The sequence below is a fragment of the Brienomyrus brachyistius genome, unplaced genomic scaffold (assembly GCF_023856365.1).
Source record: "Brienomyrus brachyistius isolate T26 unplaced genomic scaffold, BBRACH_0.4 scaffold248, whole genome shotgun sequence".
In the NCBI taxonomy this organism is placed as follows: domain Eukaryota; kingdom Metazoa; phylum Chordata; class Actinopteri; order Osteoglossiformes; family Mormyridae; genus Brienomyrus; species Brienomyrus brachyistius.
This window is the reverse complement of record NW_026042523.1, coordinates 137,395-161,970: the sequence shown is the minus strand read 5'-3', so window position 1 is coordinate 161,970 and position 24,576 is coordinate 137,395. Positions and strand designations below refer to the sequence as shown.

The following is a 24,576-nucleotide window of genomic DNA, read 5'->3' as shown; positions in this document are numbered from 1 at the left end:
TGAGAAAGTGTTTACAAAAGTGTGAAACTTTCATCATCTGCAAGCTGAACTAATGAGAATCACATTGATTTTGATGTTTTAATTTCAATGCATATGATGCTTAATGTCTCTTCACAATGAAAGTGATGGTTGTATATCTCAGCCCTGGTCAATTTTACCTTCTCACAGTTTCTCTCTGAATCTGCTGCAGTCAAGTCTGTGACAGTTTGCCATTTTTTGGGTGATTATTGTTTGTTATATTGCCTTTAAAACAGTTGTAGGCAATTTTGTATATAACGTGTTTATGTGATTTAGATCAGCAGTGAATACATTGACATTGAGATTCTCTTGAGAGCAACAAAATGTCCAAAGTCAACTGCAACAGACCATCGGGCTGACTGTATTTTCATGGACAAGAGGGTAAGTAAAGAGTCACTGTGACTGTGAGCATTGGACATATCAGTTAGCAAATTAATTTAGGTTCATGTTAACTTTTTTGATGCCCTGCGGAGGAAAGTTAGCCAACAATAAAGTAACAAATAGATAGGTGGCCTCAAACAGCCAGTTCCATCACCTTATTCTCAAATTTTAGTAGGTTTACAGGCTTAAAGGCTGGATTACCAGGCAGTTGAAATCAGCCTTAAATGGCAGTGTGGTGTTTTGTGGTGAAAGGGCAATTAAATCTGGTCAGAGCAGGGTAGATGCGCAGTGTGAATTACCCTTTAAATTTACCTCTTTAAATAGTGAACTACAGGACCACTTAGCTTGATCGGAGGACAGTATTTTAATACAGAGCAGTGTTCAGTTAAACGGGATTTGTTGTTCATACTTTTAGATGAACTTGCTTTGTATAATATAGCCTTAAGGTGACCCTGCTTTGGAAGCTCTTTCCTCTAAAATTGTTCTGTGTCATTAAACCCTGCAGTCCAGCAGCTCTGCCTTAAATCTTTAGATATATCTTTACTACACCTTCTCTCACTGTATTTATTGCCCACCACTCTTTAAATACTGTTTTTGTGTGTCTGTGTGTTTTTGCAGCCATTCATTAACTGTAGAGTTTGCAGCAGACGGTCTGGTAATAATCTTACACATCCATCAATTGACTGTGTACCAAACAAGAAAGTGGATGAAGTAAGTGTAGAGAGTCTTAGCATTATGGAAATGTAACAGGTGTGTGAATTGTGTCTAAACATGTGGTTAAACTTTGATTGTGTTTGTACATGCAAAAATTTGATCAGAGTACTGTTTATTAATGACAAGGTTACTTTTAATCTGAACAACAGTGGCAGCACCAGGGAAAAGCTTGGGGGGGGGGCTCTAGCTCCTCCTCCAATGACCATAGTACCCCCACAGCACCCCCAAAATATTGGTTTCATTTTTTCTTTAACTATCTGTAAAATCTGTATATTGTGTAAGACATTTTTGCGGTTTTTATAGCATACTTGTAGTGTATTTTTTCTTCAAAGTACACATAGAGGCTCTGTGAGCTAGACGTTAGAATTTCATATTTTATCATATTTTATCCATGCTGTAGCTTATCGTGCTGTGTGCTTCTATACAGCATCTACATAAGCTGAAAAGCTAAAGCACCCGCTCTAAATAATCTCACTCCCCTATAGCACCTGTAGCATTAAGTCACTGGCGCTGCCACTGCTGAATAAACGACTCCAATCTGACTAAACCGCTTAACTTTTCCTCCCCATGTTACATTTCAGGACAAACGACGTAATATGTGTCCTTCTGATAAACCTCCTCTCAGATCTAAAACTGCCTTGGCTTCCAAGGACACTAAAGAAGCTGAAGGAGACTGTCTGGGCTGTTTCTGATGGCTGATGGTCCTGCAATGTGGACCAGAGGAGGAAACTGGAAGGGAAAATGCTTTGCTTTATATCATGCCCACCCAAAGCCCCCAGTGAGTAAGCCATAGGCGCCGATAGCATGGAAAAACTCCCAAGAAGGAAGAAACCTTGGGAGGGACCAAACTCAAAGGGGGAGCCCATCCTCCTGGGGCCGGCAAAGTGTAGGTGCAGGATCACAAAAAACTTAACGAGAGAATTCGACTGTCCCTCACAAAAACTGTAAAGTTTTAGTGGCTAAATTGCTTTTTCTATGCCTTTTCAAACAGGAGGAGATTTGTTTGGCTATATGTAGAAATTTTCTATACAATTTAGACAGCACAGAATCATTAACCTACTTTAATGAATTTATTTATACAACCACATATTTCACACATTTTGACATCAGTCATGCAGTGAAGATACAGTCTCTTTATTTCTTGACGCCAACCCTCCCCATTAATCCGGGCTTGGGACCGACACCTAGTTGAGCTGGCTTGCTCCCTTAAGTGGCTGGGTTAGGCTAAACTATGTACATATTTATAAAGACTACAATAAATTTATAAAGACCTCCCTAAATATGTAGTCTAACAAAACGCAGTTTAAAGAAGGTAGCCTACCTGGTAAACAAAGAAATTAAAAGGCCCACAGCATATAATCGGGCTATATTCCAAGCAGTTTTTAAGAACGTAACCTACATGGCGAAATTGAATTACTTTCTGGACCAACAAACGCAACCAGGCATGAACATTATGCACCTTCCTAGTCTTGATGTAAGTCGTCCTACAGATGAGGACGTTAGGCAGCCTTTAGATCCGACCCATCATGCACTGCAGTTTTTTGCAAATTCCTCAGACGGAAAACCATTAAATACCTCTTCTATTACCTTATATTACCTTATATTCATGTAATAAATATACAAATATCAATTAGTTGGAAATCAGCCAGACAGACGTAATTACTACAAATGGTTTCCACTGTATTTGTGACTCTGAGTGCCGCAGGCTTGGATGCAGTGCCGCACCATTTTGTAAGGCATGCACTGGCCAATCATGTAGCACTTCTCTCATAAATATTAATGAGACATCACCTACCACCCTGCAAAAAAGAAATTTGCCGCTTGTCCCCCTGCACATGAGCCAACTTGGCTGCGTCAACCAGCGGAGCTCCGGAGCCTCTGGAGAAACACGCGGCAAAAAAGGCTCGCATGCGGTCTTCCAAAGTTTGGGAATACTTCAGTCATGACACCTTTTCTGCGCCTCTACTGTAGCTGGCGTTAATGATGCTGTTTCAGCCATTTTATATTTTCTGTTTACTTATTCTGTCATGTAAGACTGAGACAAATTATCGTTTACGACAATTCTTACACACTGTAGCCTGACTTGCTGACTTAAGTAAGTTTAACTATAAGCTACCTTTGCTAGTGTTTGTGAATAACATGTTTCTCTAGTTATGAAATTATTCCATGTTTTAGCATCTGTTTCAACATTAAAGTCAAATTGGTATACTGAAATATATAAAAACTATTGAACTATTAACTTAAGTCTAACATAGAAAATCCTACTGAATCTCTTAAGATTTTCCTTTTTTGTTAATGCACTAATGTTTAAGAAGTGTCTTAATAAATTGAATTTCAGATTTGTGTGTGGGTGGGAGTGGGTGAATTGTATTAAATTCATACATTCATTCTTTTGGCTCAGACATTACTGACCTAAAACAAATTGAGGCATTGGGTAAGTGCTTAAATTAGCTACTAAATGGCAAAAAATATTCTAAATATCACATTTTCCATTCTTCGGTATAATTTTAACGAATCACCTATGCTGCCAAACATTAACGCATAGATTGTCACAACACTCTATGTTTTAGTTCTTCTTTATGTGTATAGGACGGTGTGATGGTTCTGGTGGTGGGTGTGGCCGACGCTGCTCGCGATGTTTGGCTATGCTGCAGTCCCAGGGACCAAGTTGGAACACATTTCCACCTTCAAGCTTAGGTGGAAAAACGGCACCGAGACCCAGCAGCAGGACAACTTCACTTGTCCAGACAACCAGCCCTGCTTCATCATTGAAGTAAGCCCTGTGAACAGGAGCGAGATGTACTTCTGCAGTGGATGTTATAGCGGAAAGAACATCCCCATCCTCACGTCTGCCGGAGTGCCCCCTCAAGTGGGTGTGTGACTTAACTCGATGGATGAATTGGACAGAATGTACTGTTACTAGAGGTCGACCGATATGGGTTTTTCAATAGCCGATGCCGATATTTAGGAGTCAGGGTCAGGCGATGGCCGATATATGCTGCTGATTTTTTTTGGCCGATAATTGGACGTTTTCCCCTCTATTTGCATGGTAAAATATCACACTAATAATAACAAACGATACACAAAATTTCTCAATTTAGCATTTATTGAATACTCAACTTGGAAACAATAACACATTTATAAACAATAAAAATAGCAGCATCAGAATCTCTGTTAGTGCACAATATAGCAGCAAACTCCTCATGTTTGACGGAAGGAAATTTGTAAACAATACAAAAAGGAATAAGCATGTTATCTTCAGTTGTAATCCCACTTCCAGTCCCTGAGTCTTACTCACCACACTCATACTTCACAGCAATCAGACAGCAGTTAATTAACCAGAAGAGAAAAATGCAAAAACACAAAAGAACTTGTAAATAATAACAAACTAATAGACAATAAAAATAGCAGCATCAGAATCTCTATTAGTGCCAAATATAGCAGCAAACTCCTCATGTCTGACGGAAGGAAAATTTGTAAATACACAAAGGAATGAGCACATCTTCAGTTTTAATCCCATTTCCAGTCCCTGAGTCTTCCTCATCCCACAAGCAGGCAAGGCATGTCACCCCGGTTGTGTGACACTTATTTTATATAATAAAATAAGTGCCCCCTGCGGCCCCAGAGCCCGAGCAGCCGTCTCCGCTGCCTGCAGCTACCGCGCCCACGTCCGAGGCGCTTTCCCTGCCTGCAGCTCCCGGGCAGGCGCCCCCTCTGCAGCCTGCAGCTCCAGTCCCTGGCCCCACTCCAGTCCCTTCTCCCCCTGTGACTCTGGTACCCTCACCCCGACGAGCCCGACCCCGGCCACGGGTCCTTATGTCTGTGTCCCATAAGGGGAGAGGACACAGACGCACGGCTGGGGTCCCACCCGCCCAGCCCCCTGGCTCGCCCTCCCTCGCCGGCGCTAGGGCTTGGTCGGCGCCTGCGGGTCCTGGCCCTCCGGGTCGGCTGTCGTCTGCGGGTCCCCCTCCGCGGCCTCGTCGCCCTGCCTCGGTCCCTCCTCCGGCGTCTTATCGGTTGCCTGCGGGCCCCCCGACGGCGGCTCCTCATTCGCCTGCTGGTCCTCCCGCTCTGGCGTGTCGGAGGACGTCGCCGTCTGCTGCGGCTCCCCCTCTCTCCTTGCCCTCGCCAGGGTCCCTTCCAGCTCCTTCGTCCCCTTCCCTGGTCTCCCCTCCGACTCCCTCCTTCGTCCCTGCGTCTGTCCCTCACCCCATCTCCTCGGCCCCTCCGGCTCCGGCCTCCCGGCCGCCTGCAGCCCTTCCGGCTGCCTCCCGTCGCCCGCTGGGTCTCCCTCGGGCTCCTCTTGGTTCCCCCTCCTTCTCTCCCTGGCCTCCCGTCTTTGTCCCTCCTGCCTCTGCTCCCCCTCGCTTTGTTCCTCCTGTCTCTGTCCCTCCTCTCTTTGTCCCTCGTCCCTCTGGCTTCTGCTCCTCTTTCCCCGATGTTCCCTTCGTTCACTCCCGGTCCTTTTGTCCTGCCTGTTCCCTCCGTGTCCCCCTTTCTGATCTGTTTCTCTGCCTTTCCTGTCTTATGTCAAGTCTTGTCCTGGCTCCTTCCCCTGTGCCAGTTCTGTCTGTCCGTTCTGTTCCCTGTCCCTCATTAATGAGGTTTTATATAGATATACATATATGCCCGGCTTGTCCGCTCCTCGTGTGTGCCACGCCCCCTGATTACCCACGTGTGCTTCCCTGATCGTCTCCTGCTTTGCCCGATTACTTTGATTAGTCATGACCTATTTTAAGTCCTGGTCTTACCTGTTTGCCCTGTCCGTCATTGTAGTTTGTCAATGCCTGCGTTCCGTCCTGCTCTACCCGCTCCGTTTCCCCGATTAAAGACCCGTTTTCACAAACACAAAAAATTGGTTCAGATAGGCGACGGACAATCTGATTGGCTCAGATAGGCGACGGACAATCTGATTGGCTCAGATAGGCGACGGACAATCTGATTGGCTCAGATAGGCGACGGACAATCTGATTGGCTCAGATAGGCGACGGACAATCTGATTGGCTCAGATAGGCGACGGACAATCTGATTGGCTCAGATAGGCGACGGACAATCTGATTGGCTCAGATAGGCGACGGACAATCTGATTGGCTCAGATAGGCGACGGACAATCTGATTGGCTCAGATAGGCGACGGACAATCTGATTGGCTCAGATAGGCGACGGACAATCTGATTGGCTCAGATAGGCGACGGACAATCTGATTGGCTCAGATAGGCGACGGACAATCTGATTGGCTCAGATAGGCGACGGACAATCTGATTGGCTCAGATAGGCGACGGACAATCTGATTGGCTCAGATAGGCGACGGACAATCTGATTGGCTCAGATAGGCGACGGACAATCTGATTGGCTCAGATAGGCGACGGACAATCTGATTGGCTCAGATAGGCGACGGACAATCTGATTGGCTCAGATAGGCGACGGACAATCTGATTGGCTCAGATAGGCGACGGACAATCTGATTGGCTCAGATAGGCGACGGACAATCTGATTGGCTCAGATAGGCGACGGACAATCTGATTGGCTCAGATAGGCGACGGACAATCTGATTGGCTCAGATAGGCGACGGACAATCTGATTGGCTCAGATAGGCGACGGACAATCTGATTGGCTCAGATAGGCGACGGACAATCTGATTGGCTCAGATAGGCGACGGACAATCTGATTGGCTCAGATAGGCGACGGACAATCTGATTGGCTCAGATAGGCGACGGACAATCTGATTGGCTCAGATAGGCGACGGACAATCTGATTGGCTCAGATAGGCGACGGACAATCTGATTGGCTCAGATAGGCGACGGACAATCTGATTGGCTCAGATAGGCGACGGACAATCTGATTGGCTCAGATAGGCGACGGACAATCTGATTGGCTCAGATAGGCGACGGACAATCTGATTGGCTCAGATAGGCGACGGACCAATCAGATTGTCCGTCGCCTATCTGAACCAATCAGATTGTCCGTCGCCTATCTGAACCAATCAGATTGTCCGTCGCCTATCTGAACCAATCAGATTGTCCGTCGCCTATCTGAACCAATCAGATTGTCCGTCGCCTATCTGAACCAATCAGATTGTCCGTCGCCTATCTGAGCCAATCAGATTGTCCGTCGCCTATCTGAGCCAATCAGATTGTCCGTCGCCTATCTGAGCCAATCAGATTGTCCGTCGCCTATCTGAGCCAATCAGATTGTCCGTCGCCTATCTGAGCCAATCAGATTGTCCGTCGCCTATCTGAGCCAATCAGATTGTCCGTCGCCTATCTGAGCCAATCAGATTGTCCGTCGCCTATCTGAGCCAATCAGATTGTCCGTCGCCTATCTGAGCCAATCAGATTGTCCGTCGCCAATCTGAGCCAATCAGATTGTCCGTCGCCAATCTGAGCCAATCAGATTGTCCGTCGCCAATCTGAGCCAATCAGATTGTCCGTCGCCAATCTGAGCCAATCAGATTGTCCGTCGCCTATCTGAGCCAATCAGATTGTCCGTCGCCTATCTGAGCCAATCAGATTGTCCGTCGCCTATCTGAGCCAATCAGATTGTCCGTCGCCTATCTGAGCCAATCAGATTGTCCGTCGCCTATCTGAGCCAATCAGATTGTCCGTCGCCTATCTGAGCCAATCAGATTGTCCGTCGCCTATCTGAGCCAATCAGATTGTCCGTCGCCTATCTGAGCCAATCAGATTGTCCGTCGCCTATCTGAACCAATCAGATTGTCCGTCGCCTATCTGAACCAATCAGATTGTCCGTCGCCTATCTGAACCAATCAGATTGTCCGTCGCCTATCTGAACCAATCAGATTGTCCGTCGCCTATCTGAACCAATCAGATTGTCCGTCGCCTATCTGAACCAATCAGATTGTCCGTCGCCTATCTGAACCAATCAGATTGTCCGTCGCCTATCTGAACCAATCAGATTGTCCGTCGCCTATCTGAACCAATCAGATTGTCCGTCGCCTATCTGAACCAATCAGATCGTCCGTCGTCTATCTGAACCAATCAGATTGTTTTTCTTACACAAAAAATTATTCCGTTTTCAAAACACTTTTGTGCAAGAAATGCTCCCATGAGCCTGTGTTTAGTGCCTACAGAGGTCTTCTTTTTGCCACTGGTACAGGAGAGTACGGGTCCCACCTTGCCACAGCCAGGCACCTCCACGCTATCGACGGGCCGCGGAATCTCGATGGAGCGCACGTTGCCGTACTTGCAACACTCCTCCCGGATGTCCTCCAGGATCTCCTCGTAGTCCTCGTCGTCCACCAGCTCCTCGGGCATGACCATGTTGAGGAGGCACAGCACCTCCGTGGGCATGCCGGAGCTCTGCAGCCGCTGCAGCCCTGGAACCTGCAGCGTCACCGGCGTCTCGATGATGGCCGTCTGTCCCGGGGGGCGACAAGAGTGTCAGATACCCCCTGATCGTCCAATCGTCTCGAGTAACAGCGAGAAATTTACATGGACCCAAATAAACCCAAGAAATAGGGGCATTAAGCTTCCTGGGAGGCACCCAGGAACCAAGTTGGGTTTAGGACATCAGAAAGGCGGCAGCCGAGGGCAAATACTCACAGCGTTGGCATTCTTAGCCCCCACGCTTGCCCGCTGGACGATGAGCTTCTTGTCTCCGAGCTGCATGCCATTGAGTCCAGCCACGGCCTGCGGGATGCATCCCACACAAGCGTCAGCAATTCCATCCGGAAGCCCCGAGTCACCCCAGACCTTCCAGCTGCTGCCCCACCTCACGCACCTGGTCAGTGGCACTGATGTCCACGTATTCACAGAAAGCATAACCCTTAGACAGTGACGTGGCACTGTCCTTCACAAGGTTGAAGGCCTTAAGAGGTCCGAACGACGTCAAGAGTTCCTTCACCTGGGCAAGAGGAGGAGACGCGGGGGGGCGATTAGCCCGACAGTCCAGGCACGGCGCCTCGCTAGAAATGCTAATCTTAACTGTGGGAGAAGCAGCATGTTAAACTTTGCAAAACGACATGAGGAAACAGTGAAGACATCAGGAAAATGGCTTTATGACAAGTGGCTCGACATTACGGTGCAACACTAGAGCTCAAAGCCCCCTGTGCCCTTTCTGCATGACTTACTTACTGGGAGCGTACAAAAGTAACTATTTTGATTCTTGTCAATGAATGATAACACAGATTCCCCCCCCCCCATCCTACAGCATATACAACACAACTGAATTCCTAATCAAGTTCTCTGATAATTCCAACTACGAATTTTGAAATATGGACCGAGTTGCATCTGATTTTAAGGGCCACAATAATTAAGCTAGATGGTATATAAAAAAAAAACTAAATAAAAACAGCTAATTATATGTTAAGTGTTCCATGTATACAATGTGGAGGGGGGGGGGGCGACTCGGCAGAACACAAACCCAGCCGAATCACTGACTTCCTGTTCTTAAAACCAAGAACCACATTGGTGCAGTTAATTAGAGGGACAAAGCCTACAGGAGATAAACTCACAGGTAAAGCTAAGAGCCGCCACAGGGTCCTGCTAAAGGGGCCACGGCTTGAAGCCAAACAGGACGAAATAGCTCTGCTAACATCATTCCTCACTTATTCTACAGGAATCTACTGTAAAGCCGCATTAACCACTGACTTCAGAAAGGAGTCACCTGGGACACTGGCAGCCACAAGAGGGCGCTACCTCCTACCTTCTCTTAGGGGCAAAAAAAAAAAAAAAATCAAATTTATACCCTGTGATCAGCATAATAAGTCTCTCCCCAGCCTTCAACCCCCAAAAAAAGGACCCCATATGCTTAAGAGCACTCCAGGACAGAGCCCCCCCACAGGGGCAGGCCGTCGACAGGGAGGATATCCGTGCGAGGGACGGAATGTCTTACTTGCCTTGTGTTACATGTTGGCATGGCAGCAGTAGGTCAGTACTACTGAACAAATTATGAGCGAAGACTTAACGATCTTACAGGCCCCTAGCTGGGGACAAAGTGGGGAACAAAAATGAAAGAGCTGTAAGTATCAAAGCGGTAGCAGGGACTGCAAAAAAAATGTAAACACCAGGATACAAGCAGCGGTTTCCATTTCACCTGTCTATGGCACATTTACTGGCTTTGACGTGAAATACATTAACAGTTCTGCTGGATTCAAACTCTCTCCCCCCAGTGCTGCTTTGGTACAGCCTTCCTCTTGACTTGGATTACATGTGACTCACACTGGATAAGAAAGATTACGATGACAATCCGAAAAGGAGGAAAAAAATCAAAGAAAAACAAACTGACTGCACTTCTCACTTACCTTTCACTGAAACCGCGATCACTATCTTGTGGGCTGAGTCTTGCCATTTTTAACAGTTTAGGCTAAAGTGAGTGGGACACCGGAGCTCAAAATGTTACAATGCAGGGGTGGACGCAAAACGTTTTGCGATTAACTTTTGCAAAATAAATAGGTAAACTATTAAATGCCTGTATGGATTATGTCTATAATGGGCCGATTTCAGTGGGGTGGCGATATAGGAAGAAAAAAAAAAAATCATAAAAGATGCTAATGAGAAGTAGAAAATGTCTAAAATGTGACCCTTTCAACACTTTCAGAGTAAGACGACCTCATCTGTGCATGTTGTTATGGTAATATTATCCATCACTGACGTCATAACAGAATAGGGCATGGGGCACGATGTGAAAACTCCAGTGAAGCTGATAATCGTTCACCGGGAAAAAGGTCCGAAGTATTTTCTGCCTTTCGAGCGACACAGCAATGTAGGGAACGATTCTTCCGCAGCTCCCCATCGCTGTTAACGGGATGTGAAGTCATCGTTCTCAGTGTGCGGACATGGACGTGAGACACGGCACGTCTGCGAATACTGAAGCGTTTGGGGACTTGGTCGATCTCCCCCACATTTCAAGCACAGTCTATGGTAGTGTTTCCCAGCCCAGTCCTCGGGGGTACCCCCCCGGTCAGTCCACGTTTTTGCTTCCTCTCAGCACACCTGTACCAGGTATTCGGTGTTCCTGATTGGCTGGGAGCTAGGAGGGAGCGAAAATGTGGACAGTCGGCGGTTCCCCGAGGACTGGGATTGGGCAAACACAGGTGTACGGCAATGTGGAGGTATTCGTCAGTTAGGTGACGCGCAGATGACTCGATTTTAAATTTTCATGCAGCAAAACGACGCGGCTGATTCATCCGACTAACACTCAGCAATTAACCCGATATACAAATATTCCAGGGTACCCAGCAACAGGCAGCACAGGGACTGGCTACGTGACTGGTTTGGCAAGCCGCCAGCTGTAAGGCACGTTTCCCAAAGCCTTTGTTGCTAATAAGGTTATTTGCTAACAACATTAGATAACAACTGAATGGTTCCAACTATGCAAGTCGATAACATGAGGTTTTGGGAAACGTACCTTTTACATTAGCGGGGTCTCAATATCTTCATAATTTACAGCTGGATAAACAATGAGCGTAATGTAACTGTCAACTCATTACCTACATGTCTAATAAATGTTTAATAAATCCCATGAATATCTTTAAAAAAAAAAAAAAAAAACCTCAAATGTGCGGCTATTTTCAGCAGCTAGCTTTAAACATGATGCTGACATTTGACCCCCCAGTATCTTGTAATGAATTTTAAGCGGTGAGGTAACTTTGACAGGCTTTCTTTTCCTACTAATCAGTTACACAGAGACGAGTGTTTATTTTATGTATGTATGTGCGTGCGCGTGCGTGCGTGCGTGCGTGTGCGTGTGTGTGCATGCCTGCTTGAGTTCCACGTGCAGCAGTGGGACAGAAACACAGGAGGGTTGTGGGTCGGCTCCCCGGCGACAGAGACTGAGGGCGGGGTACCTGATCGTCACTGAGATAGTTGGGCAGGCCTCCGACAAAGAGCTTGTGTGGCGAGTCTGGAACCACGGTGGAGACGACCCCTGCAGACAGAGCGGCACGGCGCCCAAAGCCGGCCGATCACAGCAAACCGTCAACATGCCGGATAATGACCACGAGCAAACGGCGCGAGTGAAATAAGCCAACTTCAAATCAGTATGACGTCGTTATCTCCTATATAATATCAGATAAATGTAACTCCAGCAAAAAAATACCTAAATACTGGGGCAGTTTGACGACTGTTTTTTGTCTCTCCCATCTTGCTCTCCATGGGAGATGCTGACACATGCAGCACCAGTCAAAAGTATGGACACACCTGCTCTTAATGCATTTGTCTCTATTTTAGCTGTTATTCACCTTATAGTAAAAGGCCTTTGGGCATGGAAGTTATGCATATGAAGTACTGCAAAGACAAAATTTTTGTCTCTTCAAAATAGGAGCCATTGGCTTCGATGACAGCATTGCGGACTCAACCAGCTAACATATGTACCCACCTGGACCGTTTCTCCAACAGTCCTCGAGTTTCCACAAGTTCTGCGCGCAAGCTGGCTACCTTACTCTTACTCTCATCCAACTGATCCCAAACCAGCTCTATAGAGTTTAGGTTGGGGGGCTGTGGGGACCATCTCTTTCCTAGTTCACAAGGTAATAAGCTACTTGCATAACCTTCAAGGTGGGCTTTGGGTCATTATCTTGCTGAAAAACAAGTCATTTTCAGTAGGTGTGTCCAGAATTTTTAACTAGAATAGGAGCCAGCAACCCTAGAACAATTTGGGGGTTAGGGTCCTTGCTCAAGGGCCCAGTGGTGAAATCACTCTGCCAACCCTGCCAACCAGCAACCTTCTTTTCATGGGCAAACATCACAGAGCCACACAACACCCCTATGTTAACAGTAAGAAGTGAGTGACTGAGCTGTGTGTGTGTGTGTGTGTGGCTCAGCTGGTTAGGATGCCAGCGTTATCATCAGAAGATCACTGGTTCACATCACTGGTGATCACACCACTGGGCCGGCGAGTTTGCTCTAGGGACAGGCTGACCCTGATTTCTCAAAAAAAAAAAAAAAAAAAAACATTCTTCACTTTGGATAAAACTGTCTGCTAAATATTTACAACATTAAGTAAATAAAAGTGAAAGTCTCCCTCTTTATATGACAAGACATCCGCAGCTTGCGAAGGACAGTCAGTCCGTAACGAGTACAAAAAACTGGCCTTGCCGATCGGCTCTTCAAAGGTAAATAAAGATTAAGGTTATGACGGCGACAAGCAAAACGGACCTGGTACGTGGAAGGCGGGCTGCTCTGAGATGCCAGGCAGGGGGCGATAGTCGTGGGGCCGCCTGATTTTTAACGACTGACCCTGGAAAATGATGCCGTCGAAGGCCATTGCCTGCGTGGTCTCATCCACGGACCGAAACTAGGGCAGAACGAAGAACGTCGTTAATCAGGGAAGGCTGCGGTCTCCGCCTGGACACAGCAGCCATTAGGCAGGAAAGACTCTTACTTCAAGGAAGGCAAAGTTCTTGTCCTGGTTTATCTGAACAGCGAGGACGGGATTGGTGGGACCTTGACATAAGCCAGCCAATCGCATCTGGGTATTGAAGAAATCCGCCATGGCCTCCTAAAAAGACAGGCAGACACACTGAATGAAGACAGGCAGACGTCTGAAGACATCAAAACAGGCAAACGAGAAAAAAAATGACTGACAAGTCTAGTACATTTATCTATTTATTTTGCGGACACTTTCATCCAAAGCAACATACATTTCATTGAAGAAGCAGGACCAGACAGTTCCTAGAGCAAATAGTGCTTAAGGGCTGCGCTCGGGGGCCCAATGGTGAAATCACTCTGCTGCCCAAGGGATTTGAACCAACAACCTTCTTGTGACCGGCTCAGTGTCCTAACTCACTGAGCTACACATGACACCAGTATGCATGACAGAAGGCAACGCGGGACTTTGCCTGGACTCACCTCCGTCAGGCCGAAGGGGATGTTGCCGACATAAAGCCGCCTGGCCTGCCGGGTCATCTGGCTGCCGACCATCGGCACCTGGGTGGGCGTCACTGCCACGCCGCTGGTGGTGGATGTTGCCAGTAAAGCTATCGTGGGGATCTGCCCTGCAGCTGTGGGGAGGAGAAAGGGCTTCAAGACCCCAACCAGGGACGGCCAGAACATCCGGATCGTCGCCTTCATTTGCTTCTAACCCCTAGGTTTAAGCTCTCTTCACACTGTCTGAAATCATCCCAAGTGTTATTCCCTCTTTGACCAGCAGGGGGGAGGAGGGCACTCCAGAATAAATGCTTTCATTGCAACCAATATACCATAACCTTGCAATACTGAACTAGCACACATGGAAGCGTCGCATCCAAACCTTGCATTGCCTTGTACTGCATGGGGGTGATGTGCTCGAATCCCGGAGGGGGAACATCCCAGTACTTGTATGTCCTTTTCTTACGGCTTCTCCGAGGAGAGTAGCTGCCCAAACACAAAACAGAAGGTTGTTTTCCCCAAACAATACAGTGTAAACACTCAGAATCTGGCAAAAACAAACAGATGGCAGAATGTTTACATTTAACTTTGGATCGCAGGCAGTTTAAGGTCATGAGGGTGTGACCATGCGCCACTTTTTAGGCTGGCTTTGAGGTCCCATCGCTATGGCGGGGGCTACTTATAAACGCCAGTTAAAATTTAATATGGGTACAGTCCCCCTTCCCACCACGAAGAAACCAATTGGTTGATTGTGAAAGAAACTTGTTAAGAGGCCTCAAACCATGCTAGATATCAGCTTCAGTGCCTGTAACCGGGACCGTGAGGGGGGGTACCTGTGCTTCTTGTGCTCGCGTGAGCTGCTCCGTCGGTCACGACCCTTGCGGTCGCGGCTGCTGCTGCGCTTCTCGTGACTCCGCCCCCTGGAGTCCTTGCTCCAGCGGCGGTGCTTCTCGCCACGGCTCAGAGACCGGCTGCGGCTACACTTCTTGTGTCGCTCCTTCTCCCGCTCTGGGGGACGACACCGTGGTACCAGTGAGACGGTGGGCGGAGCGACATGACTGCCCCCCTACCATCCATTTCGATAAATCCAAGATGTGTAACTCAGAGGGATTATGAATGTGTGTCCGGATGGTTGTGGGTTTGAAGCCCATGAGTCACAGAGTAATCATATTACCAACTTCCCTGGGGTGCTGGATGCTGACTGACCCAGCGCTATGCCTTAAAAGTCACTTACGGAGACCAAGATGTGGTACGGGGTCTAACTCCCCAGTTTCCTCACCAGAATGAAGCACCTCCATTCAATTCACATATTCAATCACACCCTCCTGAAACAAACACACCCATCTCTCAATGGCTAATAATTTCAAGGGCACAAGGACATCCCCTTGAATGTCAGTCTGTTGTGAAACAATAAAAACATAACCAGACTAATTAATGATATAGGAGCACAGTGGTGAGTACAGTTGCCTCACGCCTCCGAGTCTGGAGGCCTGAATTTTGCCTCTGCTCTCTGTATGGGGAATTTGCCTGGAATAGGCTCCAGGGGAGCCTGACTAAGATAACTGGTTGGACGATGGATGGGTAATTAATATCGTTTCAATCTGACAGACAGCACTTTATTAAACTAGCAATAAAATATCACCTTTCTATCCCAGCAGGTCCTTCATATAGAAGCTTAAATAAATCCCTGAAGGTGCAGTTTTCAGTGAAGCATTTAAACGCAGGTGCTGCTCGAGGAATCAGCTTCATGCATCAGTTATAACAGCGTTACGGTAATGCACCGCTGCAAAAGTACAGACACGGAGCGGCCAATGCATCTTACGTAAATCGGTAATAACCAATTACCGCAATCGCAGGCATAGTCAGAGCGCAGATATGAATGACTGGAACTGCTAGTTTATCAAACACGGCGGCACTTAGTGCTCGTCTAGCCGAATCAGGTCGTTTCGAATGACATTTTAGTGATTTAGTGATAAGGAGCTGATATGACAAGATTGCCATTTGATAGGTACATAAATCAATCCTACTTTCGACTCCGTTGTAACGCATGTTGTATATTTCAGTTGCGTTAGTATGGCTTAAGTTTATTCAGTTTACTGGATTCTCTGCACTTTAATGAAGTTATATGTGTATTGTTATATAACTGTACATCATTGTTAGTTACTGCTATCCGCTGTAAAGGTAGATACAGGTGCAAGACTTTGCAATAACGACCTAAAAGCAGTTGTTATGATTCCAGGGAACGCGGCTGATTTTTAGAGTCTATACATCATGAAGAAACGGCGATCGTGTGAGAAAGACTTATTCTGTACGGATGACAGGGCCAGCATTTCGGACCCAAGGGAAAGGCTATTGTGCATCGGAAAGAGACAAAATCATATCATTATATAGAAAACTCGTCGTAGTATTTAAAAACCAAGTAACTAACACTGTTATTAAGTGCGGACTTTAAATCAAGTGGTCGCGGTCGTTTTTATTTGCATAAAACTTTAAACGTGATCTTGAAAATATAACGCTTGCAACAAACATCCATGCATAGTGTGTTACTGCGAATGAAAATACGCGGGTCACAATTTATGATCCAAGTGTATAATGGTAAATAATTAAATAAATAAAACCGCAGGCTTTCACATCGAGTGCACCCCAATAACGTTTCATTGAAATGTCCATGTTATGTACGCCGGGCACTGATGGATGCAGGCCTAGCGATCTCTATAACAATGCCAAGCAAAGAATGTCACTGATTTACCAAAGCGGTCAGTTTTCGGGGATCCTGCGGCAGCTGGGAGAAGAAGAATCGGGCAGGTTTCAGAATCGGCGAGCGCTCGGATAAAAGGCACCGATTTCCCAGCCGCGCTTTTCTTTTCGGAACCAGCAGAAGTGCCCTCCGCACCATCCTCGGCGCTAGGACACGCCGGCCACTTTATTACCCTAAAACAGGGAGCATACACCGATCTTCAAAGCCAAACTTACCTTGCCGATTTTCGCTTAACTGCTTCTCAAACTCATCGAAATCGGACATTTTTCAGTCCGTACTAAAGACGTATTGCAAAATAAGCAGAGGTCCAACAGTAGGCCTTTGAATGGGCTACAGGCTGCATTGGGTTCTGCTGCTTTTTCTTCCGAGTCGCCTGCCCCTCCTCCCCCGAAGTCATCGGCTCTTCCTCGGTTGTATCACACACAGGTTCGGAAACATTCGATGCGCATTACCGTCCCCTCCTGCACTGGAGGGTTAAGGACAACGTGATTATATCGAACCAAAATTGAAATGTGCAAGTTGACTTTCCTAGTTATACGTCTTCATTTTTATTCTGGGTTTAACAACCATGAGTTTATGACGTATTTTACATGATTAGTTGGCGACTGGACCTTATTGTTTATATCTCTTATTAAGGATCCATCCATCCATACATCAATTATCAAAACCACACACTTACAATCCGAGTCTAGTTTCATATGCTGCGCTGCTGAGCGACCCGCAGAATATTATGCATGAGTACAAGTCACAAGCCCCGTTTCCACTAACACGGGGCCGGTTCTAGCTTGGTGCCTTTTGAGACCGAGGCAAAAAGATGCAGACTCTCCCCGTCGGGGAATCGAACCCCGGTCTCCCGCGTGACAGGCGGGGATACTCACCACTATACTAACGAGGAGATGTACGCGCACTACTTTTACATCTTCAAGATAAACAGCGGATGACTACTAACATTTGCGAGTAATCAATGACTGAGCTTCATGTCATGACCATGGTGCTCAAGAGAAGAAAAAATACATAATGTACGTCCACTGATACCAGAACAACCATATAGCTTTATACTAAGACGATGATTAAACGGAAAATTCCTTTACAAAACACTGCCACAAAATCATAGTTTCGCAATATTACATCGTGCAACGGGACACAGTGTAAGTACGTGAAGTCGGTAATTAAATCAAGAAAAAAAAGTGAGAGGAAAAGAATACTTTTCTATTATCATATTTTTCTAACTGGCCAAACTGAGTCATATTTTGATTATACACACTAACAGAAAAACAGTGCAAATCTCCGGTAGTCCGTTTCACTTGCGCTCCGCTATGGGGCAGTAACAAGCAGAGCTTAAGTGTGGAAGGAAAAAAAAAACACAGGACAGCATCAATCCCAACTTCACAAACGCCGGAGATCGAGATGCTGTAAGCATGACAATTAACATCTTTATCCAAGGGAACAGCTGCAAGACACAGATGCCGCGCCTAACAAAGGTAGGATCGATTCCGAAGTTCAGGCATTTACAGACGCGGACTCTTCTGGAGTTGATTTTTTTCGGGAGATACGCATCAACTTCAAAAGTATGAACCGCATTATATCTATATCTGTTATGACGTTGTAGCTATTGATACTGATGCATCACAAAAATAATTTAAATGTTTTTTCATTCTGACATATGTTCGTTCGGACGAGGATTTTATTATATGAGATAAGTTTTAAATGAAAACTTTTTTTAATCTATATGATTAATTCTCGAATCTAAGCCAGACTTCACATAAATCATTCATTCATAAATATAATGGAACATACAACATCCAGGTATCCATGAAATTTATGATCAGGCTATACGTTTGTGATAACAACAAAACAACACAACATGTATATTTACAATATATGGGCCTATTGTTTAATATTGCCTCCAAATTATAGCCAGACAATAACGCAATAGGCCGACATCAAACTATTTTCATGTAAAACAAAAGTGCTGGCAGTTTGCTTGTGCTTACAGACCCCGCCTTGAGCCCATCCAGAAAGATCCCAAAAATAACCGACAAGCAAAGGTTGTAACAATCTGAGCATGTTTAGTTTAATGTAATCAGGAGCCGAATTAATAACGCGAATAAATGATCAAACCGAAAGTCTGTAGTCGGGAATATCCGATAACGTCTTTGACGTGCAGTTAAGATAGTCAGAGGAAAAACCTTGTAGTTTACTTATATATATGCCTAAATATATGAGTGTGTCTCTCCGGTGATTTAATGATGAATATAACGATTACATATCAAATCACACATTAAGCAATTATTATATTACTAGGTTGAACGTTTTCACTATGTCTGTCGTCACCTTGATTTCACGATTTTGACTATTCTTCTTATCCCAGATTGAACAAGTCATTGTGGCGATGCAAGATCCCGACATGGGGATAAAGATGAAGAATCAAAGACTGTTAATCACAGTGATTCCACATGCGATGACAGGTGCACGATACATATTTTACTTTTTAAAAATAATTTTTCATGCCGCCCGGGTTGTCTTACACCCGGCCGTGCAGTGTCCCGGGGGCCGGGTCCTAATGGTCATTTAAGCCCTTCACAGGAAAGCCCATACATCGGCGGTCTTCGGGAATCCTGTGCATTAAGACTGTCATCGATCTCCTTGCGCTCATATTTATTTATGTAATTTATTTATCGAGTTCAGCGTTTTTGATTTATGACGGCTTAATGCATTTCTCGACTCTAACTAGATGCCTTCCTCGCTATGCCTTCCCAGGAAATGATATCGTGGAGTGGCTAATTCAGAAGTACTCCATCATGGAAGAAGGTAGGGCCGAGAAGTATGTAGGGAAGCGTTACCTGGTGCTCTTATGTGAGGTTAATCGATTGTTTTTTTCCCTTCGTGACGACGATGGCGCCCCTGCTGGCGAAAGACGTCATCAGGTTTTTTTTTTTTTGTAATAAAATAACAGAAATAAACGAGTCTTTTGAATAATAAATACAAATGAAGTAATAGAATTTGTCATCCATACAACAGATTAGCCTAGCTGCATTTATGTGTAAGCATATGCAATTCACGTGTCTGACAGAAGCATGTTCTGTTCCATTGATATTGCTGAGCCTGTGAATTAATAAATGTCAGAATTGAGCTTGTCCATAACATAGACACCCCATTCGCCTGAAGCTTTTGGGATTTTCTTCCCCTGGCGTCAATTTATCTGCTGAATTATTTATCTTTCTGCTGAGAGGCTATTAGTACAAATAATCTGTAGGCCAGTCCCGAGTCGCGCCGCTACGCATGCTGAGCTGTACGGTTTGATAGTCCCGATGCAAACTTCGCTGATAGCCAGAGGCAGTCAGTCATGCCTGGAGAAATATCGCTATCCGTCTCCCTCATTATGCACTTCTGCAAGACGCTGTTGTCCTGAATTCCCGGGCGATGCAGATGAGGTTTTAAATAGCAAGGGAGCAGATTTCCCTGATTTACAGCCCAGATTGGAAAAGAAGTCGGAATGGAAAGGAGGGGACTTTTAGGCAGTAGATGGCAGATGCATTAACAGACTTGAATGGGCAAAAAACCTGTTGCCCCGGTAAGCAGTTACCCCTCCCTGTAAACACTAGGCTTCCCCCTAGCAGCGCTGTTGCTGCGCCGGTCTGAAACCCCCGGGAGCGCCTGACTGCCAATGGCCGCGGAGGCAGCCGGAAAGTGGAAAGTCCCAATTACTCGTAATTAATTATAGTTCCGATGAGGAATGCACCATCCCCGCGGCTTATTCTGTGCACCATGTCAACGTTTTTTCCAGTTACTTGCTATACCGTAAAATAAAATATAATATGCCTACTCAGTTTCTAGTTATCGTGTGTTCTACTGTATTCCACTGACAAAAATTTAGAGAATTACTATGCCTAAATCTGGGCTACGAGTAGTGGATTTGTTTGAGCTTTGAGTAGTTTACGTGGAAATGAGTGACCACTTTGTGTGTTTTCAGAGGCACTTCATGTGGGGAATCTGATCGTGAAGCACGGCTACATTTACCCCCTAAAGGACCCCAGGACGCTCGTCCTGGGGCCCGACGAGACGCCGTATCGCTTCCAGGTAACCTAAAACCACGGTTTCTTCAGATGGAGGGCAGCGCGAGAGGGTGGTGGCCATGTGGGGGGGCACGCATATCGAAACTATTCGTTGGAGAGACTGCGGAATTACCGTGTAGGACAGTATTTCTCAATCTGGTCCGGGCTCCAGAGCTGAGAGGGTGCAAAAACGTAGACTGTCTGGTAGGGAGCTGGGAGGGAGCAAAAACGTGGATCATCTGTGTGTCGCCGAGGACCGGATTGGGAAACACTGATGTATGAGAACCAATGCCAGTTAAAGTAGCAAAATGCCTTCCACCCGCCTTGTCCCTGACATGTTAAATCACAAAGCACCTTTGTCACGCTGCTTCTGAATAGTTTCAAATGACAGCATCTCCTTTTTGCTAGACTCCGTACTTCTGGAGCTCTCAGCAGTGGCCAGCCTCCGAGCTAGATTACGGTGATTACCAATTATTAATCATGTGCTCGCCTATTACATCATTACTTCCCTTTACTAGAATAATAGAAAAACACAGTTTCTTGCCATGTCTTTCTTTTGCTCTTCTAAAGCGATTTATTTGACTAAGAAGAATATCAGAAAGCAAGGGCAGCTGATAGACTATGAAAAGGTAAGAGAAAATTTTTATTTATGTACATTTCAATGCTATTCTTATTCGCTGGTCTGAAGCATTGCTTGATGAGATCATGTGATAGCTGAATGCTCATGGGAGTTTTACTTACACAAAATATTATGAGGGTAGAAGGAAAAATGATTGGTTCAGAGAGATAACCAATTAGATTGTACATGAGGTGGATCCGAGCAACTAGAGGAGGCAGGAGCAACCAATCAGATGTCTTGGTCCTGCCTCCTCTGCAATCTGATTGGTTATCTATCCGAACCAATCATTTTCCTTCTGCCCTCAGAACATTTTTGTGTAAGAAAACCTCCCACCAATTATGCACATAGTAGGATCGCACATAGACATCCACCAACTTGCCGCCATGTTGCGTCAGGGTCAACGCATTTTAGGTTCTCATCAGTAAGAGGGTTTGTGAATCCGACACTGCCAGCTGATATCCTGGGAGGGGTTCGGCCTGTGAGTCATAACGTGAACCCATGCAGCAACGCAGCCAGCCGTGCGACCTGGCAATGTCGCATTTAAACATCGTCTCCGCAGGACAGCTACAACATGTTGCACAAACGGATCAACCACACCTGGGACTTCGTGGTGATGCAGGCGAAGGAGCAGCTCAGGTAAACCCCACCCCAGCCCGGGAATACTGTCGCATCGAGCTATGAAATCAATTTCATAAATGCACACAAGGGGACAGATGAGAATGGATGAATAAATCTCGTATTAAGAGGATGATGATGTTACCTAAATTAAAAAGTAACATGGTGTGTGGTCATAATTTCCCTCCTATCTGTTAAATCAGACCTCAGCCTAAACACTAGAGTCGGAAATCCATTTCTAAGTGAAAAAGGAAACAGAAAAATGAAAACCCTACCTTGCAGTTCAGTGATTACCGCTATATGCTAATTACCCAGTATGCTTTCTGACTCTCCATCGACTGCTCTGCTCCTACCAGGGCAGCCAAACAGAGGCGCAAGGCGGACCGCATCGTGCTGGAATGTCAGGAACAGGCCTACTGGCTCGTCAACAGACCGCCAGTAAGCACCTCCCCCGAAACCCCTGACTCCCTACATCTGCCCCGGCGAAAACCCAGTATGCTGTGATTAGAGTAAAGCACACACTGGGTAAACCTGAACTCAATGCACCTTGGCAGCTCGAATATCGCCTCAGGCTGGGGGCGATTCTAGGATTTTTTTGAGGTTGTGGGGCAGAGTGGTGGCTCTGGGCCTAGGGATCTGTGCAAGCAAGTGGAAGGTTGTTGGTTCAAATCCTGTGAATGCCCAGAGTGATTCTACTCCGTTGGGCCTTTCAGCAAGGGCCTTAACCTGCAATTGCTTTGTCCTGGGTATGACATTAATCTACATGCAGGCCTGTTAGGAGATCCTTCAACTTACAGGGGAAACTTGGCAGGATTGGCAGGAAGGCATAGGCAGGGTCCCATTCCCCCACAGAGAGCTGGGGGGTTGTGCAGTTCTCTCCCACGACAACGGGTTTGTTCAATGAAGGAAGGCAAAGGAAACATCTGTAAGGACATATGGAACATTTCCGGTATAATTTTCGATCTCCGTCATCTCCAGAGCATTGAGCTCAGCAAAATTCACGGGGGGGGGGGGGGGGGGGGGGAGTTTTATCTTCGTTAAGTAAGACACACAGAGTGTCTCCATGCATACTTTGTGGGGGAGGAATATATCACTTCAGGCCTGATAACCCACTACTGCTTCAGTGTGATCATGAAATATTTACTTAGCTGGGAAGAAGCCTATGTTCTGTGGGACGAGAGCTTTCAGAAGACAGACAGGACAGCAGGCTGCGGGAATGAGCAACTGCACCCTCGCTGAGTGTAATTTGGAGTTCATGAATAACACAGGAGAGTGGAGAATGAAAGTGTGGGACAGGAGCAGAGTGTGGTGTGTATCTGGCTTAATCCCGGCCGTCACTAGGGCCCCTTTCTGCTGGGTGCGCAGCATCTCTCAGGGCTAATAAGCATCAGCGTTTATGTGGGCCATTATCCCCATCCGGGGCGGCATCAGGAGGTGGGAATGGCAGCCACGCAGCTGCGGATCACATCCTAAATTCAGCTTATTTTGCAGATGTACCTTTTATTGAGACTAGAGCAGTTGGGGGTTTAGGGACTTCTCTCAGGGGTCCAGTGGTGATGTCACTCTGCTGACTGTGGGATTTAAACCGGCAACCTTCCAGTCATAGGCGGCGACTGCCAACCCGCTCAGCCACACACCACCTTCATTGATGAAACCCACCGTTTTGACGCCAATTAGACGGAAACACAGTTGAGCCAAAAACCACGCAGCGTAGGGCCCCCCAGTCAGGTGCTGCTCGTGTTTAAAAGGCAGGGACGCTCTGCACTCTGGTACGGCCAGGTGGACGGGGGAAGCTGGGGGGGGGGGGGGGATTAAAACCAGCAAATGACAAAATGGCCGCTTCCTGCCTCCTTTCTCTTTGCCCGAGAAACACGAGACGCATCGCTAAGACTGGTGATGCTTGGATCTGGGAGAGAGGAGTGCGAAGGGACTGGGAGACGGCCTGAAGCTAAAATGCAGACATGCTGTGTTTGCGTCTCCCCCCCCACCACCCCCCCACTTGTTGGGCCTTTTAAACGAGCTGGAAGAGGATCCCACCTCCGGAATACCGGATCCATTATCTGACCTCTATTCCTGCGGCTCAGGCTTAATGCTGCATGTTAGCGGAGAGATAATGGATGTAATTGCAAATAGCAGCGTAATAATTTGCCAAATAGTCTCTCTGCTGTTAAGTCCTGAGCTGATCTGAAGCACTTTAATTGGGATTTAAGGAAACCATGTTAAATCAGATTGCATTCAGTATCGACATTTGGTTAGTTTATTCTGTAAAGCAGGGTACCCCAGTCCTGATCATGGATACTGTGTCACCGACTGGCCCTCCAGGACCGAATGGTCCTTTTGGAAAGCTGTCACACTGTCCCCTACTGGGCAGTGTCGCCATGGGCTGTACCCAGTGGCATCATGGGAAATGTGACCAGTAGTGCTAAGGGGTATTAATGCAGCGTTAGACCGGCGTCAGTCTGCTTGAGAGAAACGAGCTCACTCTTCATCTGAAGTTCAGCTAAGGATTTCTCACCCTCTGATTTTCTGCAGCCGGGAACATTCAGCGTTCAAGAACAAGGCCCTGAGCGAAGGAACCGGCACAACTCCC

At 46.5% G+C, this 24,576-nt stretch overlaps 1 non-coding gene across 1 annotated transcript; it reads right to left on the bottom strand.

Annotated features, from left to right (window-relative positions):
* Nucleotides 1–17,520: 17,520 nt before the first annotated feature.
* Nucleotides 17,521–17,592, bottom strand: trnad-guc (transfer RNA aspartic acid (anticodon GUC)). Its single transcript has one exon. It is a non-coding gene; the product is annotated as a tRNA-Asp (tRNA).
* Between the last annotated feature and the right edge of the window lie 6,984 nt (nucleotides 17,593–24,576).